Raw genomic sequence first — 12,831 nt, 5'->3', positions numbered from 1 at the left:
GCTCGGTAGCCGGTCTAGAGACAGGTCTGTCTCCTGACCCACACGCAGCCGAGGGGGCTAGTAGTGACGCGGAGACCCTAATTGATGATGATGAGGCTGATCGCACTTGGCAGCCTCGTCGTCATCAGGCTATTGCTTCCGCATCATCAGGAGAAGAGGGTGCCAGCTTGCCAGCGAGCAAAACAGTCGGTGGGTTGCCCAGGAGGCAGCAGGGTCGCAGCAGTGTCAGTGGAGCCAAACGGCCACGGAGTAGAGCACCAGCTCCACTGCAGCCTACCACCACGGCCAGTAGTGGTGCCGGTGTGCACGGAGGAAGTAGCAGTCAGCCAGTGAGGAGTAGCGGGGGCAAAGTTTCCTACTCGGCGGTGTGGCAATTTTTCGTCAAGCCGCCCGAGGAAGTAAACGTAGCCGTATGTCGACTATGTGGCCAGAAAGTCAAGCGTGGCCAGGGGGCCAATGTTGGGACTACAGCGTTGCGTCAGCATATGCAGCGTTGCCATTCGGTGGCCTGGGAAAACCGTGATAAAGATACGGCGGTTCTGCCTGCCCCAGCCCCCGCTCCATCACCCGCTCCGTTACTTGGTCCGTCACCCGACGTCAATCGCCCTCTATCAGCCAGTCAAGGCTCCAACACCTCTGCTGAGGGGAGTTGTCGCTCGTTGGCATCTTCCGCTCGTTCAGATGCTCCTTCTCCTGCTACTCCTCTTCACGGATTCCGTCAGCAGTCTTTCTTGGAATCCGTTTCCAAGAGACAACAGTTTGCGAGCACGCACCCGACGGTGCAGAAGCTGAACGTCCTCCTGTCCAAGTTGCTGGTGCTGCAGTCCCTCCCTTTCCAAGTGGTGGACTCAGCACCTTTCCGAGAAATGATGGCTTGTGCCGAGCCGCGGTGGAGAGTGCCAAGCCGTCATTTCTTTGCCAAAAAGGCAGTGCCAGCCCTGCATTCACATGTAGAAGAGATGGTGGGCCAGTCTTTGAGCATGTTGGTCTCTGCCAAAGTGCACGGCAGCGCCGACGTGTGGAGCTGTAACTACGGTCAGGGACAGTACATGTCATTTACGGCCCACTGGGTGAACGTGGTGCCGGCACAGCCGCACCAGCAACTTGGACAGGTCACGCCGCTTTTGCCTCCACGTTTGCACGTCCTTGGTCCAGCAAAGATGTCCGCCTCTACCACCTCTTCTTCCGCCGTGTCCTCAGCCGCCACCCCCGTGCCAAGTCCCATTACCCGACCGGCATATCACATGTGCAGGGCGCAACGGTGTCACGCTGTGCTGCACCTGGTATGCCTTGGCAAACGTAGTCACACAGGGGAGGAACTTCTGAGTGTAATGAACAGAGAAATCGACAGATGGCTGTCTCCGCGCAAACTGAAAATCGGAACCATGTTGACCGACAACGGAAAGAACATGGTGTCTGCTCTGCGTCAAGGAAGGTTGTGCCATGCGCCATGCATGGCTCACGTGTTCAATCTGGTTGTCAAGCGGTTCCTAAAATCCACCATCCCACTGCAAGACATCCTTAAAATGTCACGTAAACTTTGCATGCATTTCAGCCATTCCTACACCGCAAAGCACACCCTCCTTGAGCTGCAGCGGCAGAACGGAATTCCACAGCATTGCCTGATCTGCGACGTTGCAACAAGGTGGAATTCAACCCTACATATGTTAGACCGCCTTTACGAACAGCGAAAGGCCATCACCGATTTCCTGATGTTACAAGCGGATAAAGGTACTCCCCTGTGTAACTTAGATGTCAGCCATTGGCAGCTCATGCGTGACACCTGCCGCTTGCTCAGGCCCTTTGAGGAGGCCACGCTATTCGTGAGTCGGCAGGACTATGGGATGAACGACGTCATTCCTCTGTTGCACGTCCTGGAACAAATGCTGTTAACAATGGCTGGTCAGGGTGCGGTAGACGTGGCGCACAGATCTCAACGCCACATGACCCCTGTGGGGGCAGGACAGGAAGAAGAGGAGGAGGTAGAGGAGGACATTGGTGCTCAGGAATTATTGAGTGAAATGGGTGGTTTTTCCACTCAGCGGACAGGAGTGGAGGAGCAGGAGCATCTGGTAGAGGAGGAGGAGGAGACAGAGGACCCAGACGCACCGTGGCAGTATGCTGTGGAGATGGAGGCAGGGAGTCCCTCGCATTCCTTGGCACAAATGGCCCACAATGTCTCCTCACACTGCTGGTGGGTTCCATTTTGTCATAGGGTGCTGTATGGCCTCCCATTGCTGCTGCCTCCACCGCCACACTGTGGCTCCACACTCTGGTTTTGGCCCCGTGACTGCCCAAATGAGTGAAGTGTGCGGTGATTCTAAGATCGACGGCACTCATCTGCATGTCATACTGACTGACAGTATTATTTCTCTTCCCCAGCAGACTCCAAGGGCATTTAAATTAAAGGTACAGTGTTCTGCACTAATATAAAGGCTCTCTGAAGCCTAGAAACACCCTTTTTATAAGTTAAACTCGCAGCGAATATATTCGGCTCGAAGCGAATTTATTCCGTGAATTCGGCGAATCAGCCGAACCGAATTTTTGAATAATTCGCTCATCTCTAATCTTAAACATCAATATACCAAAAGTTGAGAAGCTGAGTCTACAAAAAGACTTTCTGTTTACTTGGAGGGAAAAGAAATAGGCTATTTGGGAATAAAATCCCTGTACCAGGCAAATTATATCCCTTTAGTAAGTGAAGTAAAGGACTTGCTTGGGAGATTGCTAAAAGGTGGCGCTTCCTGGATAGGTTGTATAAATCTGGTAAAGATGGTGATAGTACCAAAAATCCTGTATAAGTTTCACATGCTCCCAGTACATCTACCAGGATCTTTCTTCGGGATAATAAAAAAGATATTTAAGTTTATTGGGGCAAATAATAAACCAAGCATTAGGTATGAGGTATTGTATAGGGCAAAAGGGAATGGGGGTTTGGGTATGCCAAATGTTAAGAAATATTATCAAGCGGAGATATTATCATGAATAATAAGACTGGATATTTAACTCACAAGGGAAAGGTTGGGTGAATATGGAAGGGATCCTGAGTAAGGCACAGATAGGGAAGATGGTTTGGGTAGCACATAAAACTTTCTTTATCAGTGGACTAATATTCACATCTAATGTGCGGAATTTAAGTGTTTGGGATAGAATGTATAAGCAAAAGGGATGGAAATATAATTCAGTTATAATTCCCTTGGTGGGGAACAAAGTATTTCCCCCCCAGGCAAGGATAATATTTCTGCTAAATGGATTAAAGATCAGAATGCACGTTTGAAAGATATATTGAATAAGGAGAAATTGCACACTTTTTCTGACTTAAAGAAAAAAAAAGATTTATTTTTCACATTAGACGAGTTACAGTATGGCCAATTAGGTCATTTTGTTTCAACGCTCCCATAACCACTGAGGACGTTGGAGGATTTGTAACCATTTGAAAAACTGTTGAATGCAAATATAGTCCCTAAACAAGGCACCTCCAGGATTTATAAGATAATTATGGATATGGAGGGTACTGATCCTCCTGAGTTTTTGGAAAAATGGGAACGGTCCATTGGAACAAAATTGAATGAGCAACAAAAGAATAAAATATTCAGATTAACACATGAGGTGATGAATATGAACACAGTTGAAATTAATTACAAATGTTTGGCTAGATGGTATATTACACTGAATAAGGCAAATAAACAACAAGTTGATGTTTCACCTTTATGTTGGAGAGGATGTGGGGAAAAGGGAACAATGGTACACATATGGTGGGATTGCCTGAAAATACAGGATTACTGGAAGGGAATATTACAATATATTCAGGAAATATGTGGGATCACTGTACAGAGAGACTTGTGGACATTTTTATTTTATACATTTGAATCATTAGTAAAACTACATAAGAACAGGGTACTACAGTTGCAAGAAAAAGTATGTGAACCCCTTGGGATTACGTGGAGTTTTGCATGAATTGGGCTTAAAATGTGCTCTGAACGTCATCTAAGTCACAACAATAGAAGAACACAGTCTGCTGAACATAATACTACACAAACATTAGATGTTGCCACGGTTTAATTGCACATTCACAGTGCAGGGAGGAAAAAGTATGTGAGGCCCTAGCTTAATGACTTCTCCCAGAGCTAATTGGAGCCAGGAGTGAGCCAACCTTGACTCCAATCAGTGTGATGATATTGGATGTGTTGCTGACAGCTGTCCTGCCCTTAAAAACAACACACCTGTTTTGGGTTTACTGGTTTCAAGAAGCACTGTCTGATGTGAACCATGCCTCGCAGAAAAGAGCCCTCAGAAGACCTACGAACAAGAATTGTTGACTTGCATGAAGCTGGAAAGGGTTACAAAAGTATCTCCAAAAGCCTTGATGTTCATGTGTCCATGGTAAGACAGACTGTCTACAAATGGAGAAAGTTTAGCACTGTTGCTACTCTCCCTAGGGGTGGTCGTCCTGTAAAAATGATTGCAAGAGCACAGCGCAGAATGCTGCATGAGGTAAAGAAGAATCCCAGAGCGTCAGCTAAAGACCTACAGAAATCTATGGCACATGCTAACATTTTTGTTGACACATCTACAATAAGGAAAACATTAAACAAGAATGGAGTACATGGGAGGGCACCACGGAGGAAGCCATTGCTGTCCAAAAAGAATATTGCAGCACGTTTGAAGTTTGCAAAAGAGCAGCTGGATGTTCCACAGCACTACTGGCAAAATATACTGTGGACAGATGAAACCAAGATTGAGTTGTTTGGGAAGAACACACAATACTATGTGTGGAGAAAAAAAGGCACAGCACACCAACATCAAAACCTCATGCCCACTGTAAAACATGGCGGAGGGAGCATCATGGTTTGGGGCTGCTTTGCTGCCTCAGGGCCTGGACGGATTGTTGTCATTGATGGGAAAATGAATTCCAGAGTTTATCAAGACATTTTGCAGGAAAACGTACGACCATCTGTCCGCCAACTGAAGCTCCACAGAGGATGGGTGATGCAACAGGACAATGACCCAAAGCATACAAGTAAGTCAACAAAACAATGGCTGCAACAGCACAGAATACGCCTTCTGGAGTGGCCCAGTCAGAGTCCTGACCTCAACCCGATTGAAATGCTGTAGCATGACCTTAAGAGAGCAAATCACACCAGACATCCCAAGAATATTGCTACACTGAAACAGTTTTGTGAAGAGGAGTGGTCCAAAATTACTCCAGATCATTGTGCAGGTCTGATCTGCAACTACAGGAAACGTTTGGTTGAGGTTATTGCTGCCAAAGGAGGGTCAACCAGTTATTATGTCCAAAGATTCTCATACTTTTTCCTCCCTGCACTGTGAATGTTTACATGTTTTGTGCAATTAAACCATGGCAACATCTAATGTTTGTGTAGTATTATGTTCAGCAGACTGTGGTTTTCTATTGTTGTGACTTAGATGACGTTCAAAGCACATTTTATGCCCAATTCATGCAAAACTCCACGTAATCACAAGGGGTTCACATACTTTTTCTTGCAACTGTATATCATCTACATAACTAGTGCGGCTAAGAGCTTGATTCCCAAATTTTGGCTTGCCCCAGACCCACTAAGAATAAATGACTGGGTCAACAGAGTGGAAAATATCTACAGGATGGAGGAGTTGTGTTATGTTGAGGAGGAGAAAATAGAAAAATTTAGGAAAATGTGGAGTAGCTGGTTAATTTTCAAAACATCTAAAATATATCTGGAACTGGTTGGAATATAGGGGGAAGAGTATCAGAGGGAGTTTTAAGGGAATACCTGACAGAGAGGAGATTTGAGGGAAGGGATACAGATATAGATAGAAAATCATGAGAAAGGATAAAAACTAGGATTTTGATGTGGACTGGGGAAATTGGAGGGGGGGAGGGGGGGAGGAAGGCTGGGGTAGGGCATAAGACAAAGCAAATGGAATTTATGTGTTGTGAAGTTATTTTTATTGTTGTGTGTGTATTATATGTTCTTTTTGTATTGGAAAAAAATAATAAAAGATATAATAGTAATAAAAAAAAGCAAAAACACAGGATAGGCAGTTAGTAGTAAAAGGAATACTAGCCCTTCCTCCAAAACAAACAAATAACATTTTAAGTGGACCTACACCTTGCGCACTTTATAAGCTCTTTAATAAATCTCACCTCTGTGGCTTTAGGTATTGTGGAGAACTTCATCACAACAAAACTACGAGGAGCAGAATTTTGGTAGCCTGTAATGTAAACACACGGCAAGTGTTTATTCTTTAAATGTTTCTATTTATTTATCTTCTTTTAATTGAGAAAATGCCATACATCCAACACAGCTATAACTGCTAAGTTACTGATTTTTAACAGAACAAATTTGGAATAAGGGGGAAAGAAGAGAGAATATGGGGGATGGAGGAGCAAATTAGTTCTGTAATATTGCATGCCAGTAAATGTAAAAAATAAGTATGAAAATGTATATGTAGCGCTACCCCCTTGAGGGAAGCTGGATTTTTGTTGGGTCCCCCTAAGCTCTGCACAGCCAGGCAACATGCATTTTTCCACACTTTCAGAGTCAGTAAAACAGTCTTTGAGGTTGTTTTTGTTGTTTTTATTAGGGGTTAACAACTTGGATGGTGTCTAGGAGTATATGGGATGCTCAAGGAACTGTAGAACCTGCGGACAACCTCTTAGCAACTGTACAAAAATGTGGACCAAAAATCAGCAACAGTCTTTAGCAAGGAGCACTGAGTCCCCTTTTTGTGTGCCTCCTCAGACCCCAGATGAACCTTTCCTCATCCACCTGGCTGTCCTGAGGATCTCCTTAGGCAAGGGTTTCCAAGATCTACTGCAGGATAGTCCCACATGAGAACTAGTTGGGCATTGCACCTGACCACCCTCTCCCTTTTGTGGCCCAGGGGGTGTAGAAGTACTTTCACAGTCCTGTAGCTTAGTGGGGAGCAGCTGCTTTTGGGCCTTATGCTGGGCTGGCTCCTCCCCTACTGACAGGCTGTCCTCTCTAGGATACTGTAGGACAGTGGAGATCCTTTTGTTTGCTCCGACCTCTAGGTAGACCACCCTCCACTGGGGCCCCCTCCCAGGCTCCACACTCCAACATTTTCCTTTAGTCCATCTTCCACCGGACTTCAACTCCCCCCGTTGTTCAAGCTCTCTCACATTTAAGGGCTGCTCTTAGCCACCAAGCCCGGCCTCCTGCCTGGGGATTGGTCAAGTTCCCTTAAAAATGCAAATCTAAGCCTCCTCCCCTACTCCACCCCTCTTCTAGAAAGATCCTGTAGTTTCTAGAAGGCAAGAGATCTCTAGAGGCCCTGACCTGTAGCGCCTCCCAGCTTGACCTGAAGCAGCCTCTCTGCCTCACTTCCAGGCTGACTCATCCCAGGCTTCTAACAAATCTCTGACTAACAAAAACAAAATCCTATCTACCTAGAGGGCGCTACATATATATATGCCTACCAAATGCCGCATGTTGCCTCTACTATTCTTTAGTGATCCTATCCAGATTAAATGGTGAGTCACGCATATCCTCTTTATATAAGATGGATAATTATTTTTATACTAGAGATAATCACTGACGATAGAAAATAATAAGAAACTAAAAATTGATTTGTTGAATAAAGTTATCCTTATCAGTCATTTTTTATCCTTAATGTCTGCAATAGCTTTTTGAGATTTCCAGTGCTACCAAAGCATAAATATAGAAAATCTTTTTCATTCCTTCTTTATGAGATGGACTATTAGGGGACTTCCAGCATCTAAATTAAATAATTTTGCAGCTTTAAGCATAAAAAATGTAATATCCTGCTTGTGAAAACAATAAATGTGTGAGTCAATACACAAAAGCATTGTTCCAAAGAAGACAGTGGATGTTTCTAAGCTGTTAGAGACTGACTAAAACTAACTTCAGAGTCTTTGTTGTGAGACTTTGAGGACCTTTGAGGAGGAATTACTTCACAGTACATGCATCTAGAGAGATCAGTGAGGACTTGTTTCAAAGCTCTTTTACTGCTTGTTAAAAATAAGTACAAACTTTGGAACTCCTGGAATATATAAAAGACAAAAATTAATGCAGTCCTGTTTTGATCCTTGAGGTCTAACAATTGCAGCCTAGTCCAAACGCTTTCTAATAACACACCTACTCCCAGTTTCTGAGTGTGCATAACAGCCTTAATTAATAGAGACACATAATTTAAATAAAATGTACCCCCAAAGGAACCAATTTGGTAATTTGGGTGCTCTGTTCTGTGCCTTGACTCCAGGAACAAACTCACTCCCCCTGACATTGCTAGTTGAATGAAAGTTACTGCAAACACGTACAAAAACAGGCTGTGAATTAGCACCAGGAAAAAGACAGAAGACTGTTTAGTGGTAAATGAACACAATGTACTGGAAGGGGTAGAGCAAATGATGGTAGAAGCATAAATGAGCATACAGTAGGTAGATACAGACACAGTCTGCTAGATAATGTACCATATTTTTTGCTCCATAAGACGAACCTGACCATAAGATGCACCTAGATTTTAGAGGAGGAAAACAAGAAAAAAAATATTGTGAACCAATGGACTGCAGACATAGTACAGGAGATGACCGGATACTGCCGTACATAGTAGAGGAGATGACCAGAGACTGCGGACATAATACAGAAGATGACCAGAGACTGCAGATATAGTACAGGAGATGACCAGAGAATGCGGACATAATACAGAAGATGACCAGAGACTGCCAGACATAGGACAGCAGATGACCAGAGACTGCGGACATAATACAGGAGATAACCAGAGACTGCGGACATACTACAGGAGATAACCAGAAACTGCGGATATACTACAGATGCCCAGAGACTGTGGACACAGTACAGGAAATGACCAGAGACTGCAGACCTTTGCGGAGCGGAAGAGGGGGAGCGGGTACCCGAATTTGACAGGTGCCTGCTCCCACTTCTGCGGAGTTGTCCTCCCTCCCCGTCTTCTGGGAAAGGTCCCAGAAGACTGCCAAACCATTCACAAAGTGCATCGCTTCTCACGCATGCGCAGTGAGCACCCGGCTGTGAAGCCACAAGCTGTCACAGCCGGGTGCTCACACTAAAGATGCCGGCGCCAGGGAGAGAGGACTTTGAAGACACTGCTATACCAAGGAACGGGTAGGACCAAGAAGCAGGTTCCTGCTGCACAGAAGAGCTGAGTGGCCAGCCCGGTATTCTAACACGGCAGTGGCGGGAATACCGGGCTGGCCGCTCCATTTTCGCTCCATAAGACACACAGACATTTTCCCCCATTTTTTTGGGGAAAAAGTGCATTTTATGAAGTGAAAAATATGGTAATTGCTATTACAAAGTAGAGTAGAGTTCTGTACCACTAGACCGGGATTAACTCATGAATCAGCAAAGTCAAAAATAAACCGTGCTTATAAGCATTAATTTCAACGTGAATAAAAATACTATAACTAGTCCAGAGTGCACTATAGAAGAATTTCTAAGATATGGTGGAATGGCCCCTGAGAGGTACCTCTTAGCTTAAGCAATAGGTGAAGATCTCTGTGCAGCAGCTGTAAAGGGACAGTCTTTAGCTGGCTAGTGTTGGGACCCAGTTGTACCATCGGTGCACATGAGAATAGTCCCAGTCAAGTCTGCAGGCAGCAATAAGGCTACTAGATGACTGTATGGTCAATTCTAAAGGGCTCAGTCTCTAGTAGCAGATAGTAAATCCCCACAGCAACAGCTCACTAGTCTAAGCAATATTACACCTCATCATCCACACATAATACATCATAACGCACAGCAATTAGTCTACTCTCTGCTCTGTCTCCAGGTGACTCTGACTGTCAGCACCCCAAACTCAGCACTCTGGATCCTGCTCAGGCTGCCGATATGCAGCAGTGATGCTACACACTGGACAGCAATGTGCACTCTCTGGTCTCCTCACGGCAAAAGGAAGCTGTGTCCTGTACAGCCAGAGGAAATGTTGCTCTTTCTTCTCCTCCTGCAATCTCCCTCTGGGAAATAAAGTTCAAAAGCTCTTGATTACATTCGAATCTCTCTCCTCAGGACTACAGTTCCCACAATGCAGTGTTGCCTGACTTAATCTATTTAACTCTTTACTCAGCAGCTCACTCCTCTTGCTGATATAGCTGTTAACCAGTTCAACACTGCAGGGCAGCAGCTACAAAGAGCAGCTGCAGCCAGTGTTTCTCTCACTCTTCATTCTTAGCCAAGCACCTGGCTACACAACCTTTACCTGTAAAAAAAAAATGCTAGTAGGAAGACAATTGCAGAAAAGACATATTATGAATACCTGAGGAAGCAGCTAATCAAGCACATCCTGGCTCAGAGCTACTAACTAGCTCTTCAAAAATGGTTTCCTGGATTTCAGCTTTAATTTGTTAAGTTCATCTAACACAACCCTCTGCCCAGACTGACAATGCTGCTTGTCATGTTTCATATGACTGTCATATGCCTTTAAGTGTTCTTTGTATTTTGTCTCTGCTCCTCCCTTTCCTTTGGTTTAGTTCATGATGTATAGATAGCCCCACCCTTTTGTTAATTTCCCAGTAATGCATTTCAGCTTCTAGCCTCATGTCTTATGGAAGTAGATCACATTATGATCTTTTGACCTATCTGATGTTCATTGTTGTAAGATTTTCTCAATTAATGGAATAAATTTCACAGGATCTGGATCGAGTCACTGCCTGTGTTATTCAACTAAAATTGGAGTTATCGCTATCTCATCACAACTGTAAGTTACAGACATCACACTTTTAATGCTTAGATTGGAGAGACAGAACACTGCTTTCCAAGAGTGTCTCCTTTACTCCTCCATCCAGAGTGGAGACACCCTAGGACAGGAAGTGTGTTAATGGCTGGATCACAAGGTGAAAAAGGAAAGACCTTTAAAAGAAAACCAAAGCAGCCAGCACATTTAAGAACTGATTCACTGCAAAATTTTAATACTGCTTTAAATGTCTTCTCCCTGGTATGAACTGAACCCAGGCCCCTAGTGCCACGAAGCTTCCATACTAACCACTTAGCTCTACTAAATTATGAAAACCGATACTCAAACACGTGACATCTAAATCCTTCATGTTTTGAGAATGCTTTATAAAAAAAACAAAAAAACTGTCCGTAATAATAGAAGCCTTTCTTTCCTTTTGGCATCCTGTATTTTCCCCTCAACAGCACAAAACATTGTTCGTAATTTACATGTGAAGGAGAATCCATCATCGCCAACTACGGGAGCTAATCACGCTGTCAGTTCAGATGTTTGGTGTCCAGTACAAGCAAAGCAAGCTTGACATTCACTAAAACAACTGAGACATACTGTTCAGAGCTCTAAAAATGCAATTCAATACACATCCAGTGAATGCCATCAGCTGTTGCCGTCAATTTGACATCTTCATTCTCTACACTTTTATTCCTGAGGCGGCTCACAGCGGGCCCTGTCAGGATGGTGCTAATTTGAAGAAGACCCATGAGGTACGAACATGCAACAAACTTTTCCACTTTTCAAGCTATTTATCTTGTTTCATCATTCTCTAATGTTATGTGCAGGTCTTTAGCTAGTGTCCACAGTAATCCATTATTCTCCGCAAACAGCAGTGTATTAGAAAGCTGCCAAGGATCTTTTATTATATTTAGCTAACAGGCCATTAATGCTATGTTTTATTAAGTGGGCCTTTACAGGTCTGCATGGCTTCATTCCTGACATGTCACAATATACAGTATCTGTAAATATTCTCAACAACCTCCACCATCAACTAAAAGAATGCTGCAGACAGGAGTATCACATTCACCCTTTTCACGTCCCAGCACTGTTTTTTCCCTATGCGTGTGCCCACCGGATTCCTACTTCTATTGGCACTGTAGCGAATAACAGAGCTAGTCTCTCTAGTAGAAACCAGGGGAATGAGCAGCACTGAGATGTTGCAAGAATTGTCCCAGTCAAAGCAATCATTGGCACTTGTGCACAAGGGAGAACAGCCACTAGACTCCTATAGGACATCTTCCAATATCAGCCAGACATTCACTGGTGAGCTGTCCAGACCTGATTCCCAGTGAAATCCCCTGATTAGTTCTAGAGGTTTTTAGAAAGATAGAGTCCACCCCAGCTTTAACCTAGCTGGTATCTTGGTGAGCACTTGCTTCAGGAAGCAGCCCCTCAGGGTGGGAATTTCTCCTCCTGAATGGGAACAGGGCTACCTCAAGCCTCAGCCTATTTATGCACTCCCCAGCCACCTACTGTGTATTCTTTCCGAGGAACTGTCTGAGAATTGTGTGAGGGTGCTACATCATTAAAAAAGAAAGGTGCCAAAACTGTGAGGTCCCAAACTTTTTTTTTTGGTGATAACTCTGCTTTGATATCTTAATAAATGACATACCGTATTTTTCGCCATATAAGACGCTCCAGAATATAAGACGCACTCAATTTTAAAGGAGGAAAATCTAGAAAAAAAAGATTCTGAACCCAATACATATAGTAATTCATCCCCCATATAGTAATTCATCCCCCATATAGTAATTCATCCCCCATATAGTAATTCATCCCCCCTATAGTAATTCATCCCCCATATAGTAATTCATCCCCCCTATAGTAATTCATCCCCCCTATAGTAATTCATCCCCCATAGTAATTCATCCCCCATATAGTAATTCATTCCCCATATAGTAATTCATCCCCCATAGTAATTCATCCCCCATATAGTAATTCATCCCCCATAGTAATTCATCCCCCATATAGTAGTTCATCCCCCCTATAGTAATTCATCCCCCCTATAGTAATTCATCCCCCCTATAGTAATTCATCCCCCCTATAGTAATTCATCCCCCATAGTAATTCATCCCCCATAGTAATTCA

The sequence above is a fragment of the Staurois parvus genome, unplaced genomic scaffold (genome assembly GCF_062004578.1).
Source record: "Staurois parvus isolate SC_StPar_1 unplaced genomic scaffold, SC_StPar_1.0 ptg000173l, whole genome shotgun sequence".
In the NCBI taxonomy this organism is placed as follows: Eukaryota; Metazoa; Chordata; class Amphibia; order Anura; family Ranidae; genus Staurois; species Staurois parvus.
The sequence above is the reverse complement of the archived record's forward strand: the minus strand, read 5'-3'. Positions refer to the sequence as shown.